This window comes from Cyprinodon variegatus, unplaced genomic scaffold, assembly GCF_000732505.1.
Source record: "Cyprinodon variegatus isolate N-32 unplaced genomic scaffold, C_variegatus-1.0 Scaffold968, whole genome shotgun sequence".
NCBI lineage: Eukaryota > Metazoa > Chordata > Actinopteri > Cyprinodontiformes > Cyprinodontidae > Cyprinodon > Cyprinodon variegatus.
In genome coordinates this window covers 237221-239172 of record NW_015151421.1, presented here as the reverse complement: position 1 = coordinate 239172, position 1952 = coordinate 237221, and the positions used below count along the sequence as shown (strand labels likewise).

Here is a 1952-nt window from a genome sequence, read left to right as displayed (position 1 = left end):
AAAACAAAGAAAAAAATAGCAAACTTGTTCAAAATTGTTCAGGTGTTTTATAATATGTGTGAATAAGGAACTTGTCTTTATACCAAATTGAAGGATTTTTGTTCTCTACCTTAAAAAAAGAACACTTTAAATTTTAAAATGGAAAAAAATGTGCTATTACTGTACTTTTTCTTTTTTATTTAAAAAAGTCCATGTATAATAGGGATGCATAAACACTTCATTTTATTTCAGTTAAATTCGGTTTAAAGTAACAGATTATAATAAAAAATGTTTTCGAACATTGGTGTTAATTTTCTTTATTCGGACCCCATAATTTTTAAATGGTCACCCCTCCCCTGTTTCTATATCTTATAAAAAAGTTTAATAATATGTAGAAAACATGTTTTTGTTTATTCAGTCAGTAATTAATACATCTGGAATAATAAATGTTGAAATATAATATACAGCATAATGTGCAAAGAATATTTAGCCCTTCGTCTTTCCTTCTTCCTGGATGGGAGACGAAAAGTCATCAAACTTGGAAAAAAAGTCTGGTGGACTGATTTTAACTTTTTTGGAATTAGCCCTTCGTCTTATGGAAACATCATCTTTATGCACAAGAAAACTGCATCTTATTATTTAATCCTTGGATGATGAGATCAATCAACTTTAGATTTGCTTATTTAAACTAAATCAAACCTTTTAATTGCTTGTTTTATTGCTGTGCATGTTTTTTTTTTATGTATTTTATAAAAAAAAAAGGTCTCTTCTAAATAAGATCTTGGAACTCAATGAAAAAACATGCAAAAATAAAGGCTGAAGTTAAAAAATACATTAATGCAATAATTGATAACTTGCATCCCTATTAGAGAAAGGTTTTCCTAACATGAACATGAAGAATAAACTGCTGGCCAGGTCTGCCTCCAGGGAGTTTTTATTTAAAAAAAGCATTTCTATATTCTGCAAACAAGGGAAAACACTTATTGTATAAACGTAGCCTGGAGAGGCGGTTTATTTTTCTACAAATGGTGCCTAAATAAAATAATCTGATAAATAACAAGTGGAGTAATCAATGAATTGATGCCAAAGTTTGAATAGAAGAATCTTTAGGAAAAAAGATGAAGAAATCCAGTATTTCCCGTATACAGTATTTGAATCTAAACACATTAATAAGATTCACTACTTTTCCAGAGTTTAAGTGGATCTTGCTGATTATCCATCCGGTTTAAATGTTTAAATCTCAGACAAAAGTTCAACATTTCTTCAGTTTATAAACTTCCTCCGTAACTGAAGGAGGATTTACCTTTTTATTGTGATCATGAAGCTGCTGCTGCAGGTTTATTCTGCTTTATCTCATCACACTGAAGCTAACAGCTGTCGCAGCTAACGTTTCTAAAGCAGCTAACGTTCACATTAATAAGATATTATAAATCATATATGACGTTTTCAAAACATATAAATGTATATTTTACAATAATCATCAATATTTAGCATATTGTGTACTTTTACAAAAGTCTCTTACCTTTGAAAAATACTTTATTCCGCTAAGAATCACGGTTGCTAATGGAAACAACCGTTCATGTCGTTAAGGTACAAGAACGCATGCGCAGAACGAAAAGCCTTGTGGGAAATGTGGTCTTTCTTAAATTTACCAGCTCATAGCCTTCGTCTCCTGGTTTTATAGTTTTATTTGATCCGATAAGGCTGATTAATAGAGATTGTTTAATAGAGATATTAAATTATCTTAAGCTCTTAAATTAAAGAAGAATATGAATGAATAAGTAGGAAAACTTTGCCTGACTGTGCAAAGGGCTTGTTTGCAGTGGTGTCAAAAGTACACATATTTGTTACTTAAGTAGAAGTATAGATACTGCAGTTTAAAAACACTATGGTATCAACTTGACGTCTTTACTCAAGTAAAAGTGAAAAAGTATCTACTCCAAAAACTACTTAAAGTATAAAAGTATAAAGTA

General features: G+C 30.1%; 1 protein-coding gene across 1 annotated transcript in view; it reads right to left on the bottom strand.

The window, feature by feature from the left end:
* The window catches only part of rpgrip1l (RPGRIP1-like), a 50459-nt gene extending 48871 nt beyond the window's left edge, over nt 1-1588 (bottom strand). The window contains exon 1 of the mRNA XM_015398867.1: nt 1502-1588. The gene's annotated coding sequence lies outside the window, so the exon portion shown is untranslated. The remainder of the gene's footprint in view (nt 1-1501) is intronic.
* Nucleotides 1589-1952: the final 364 nt, after the last annotated feature.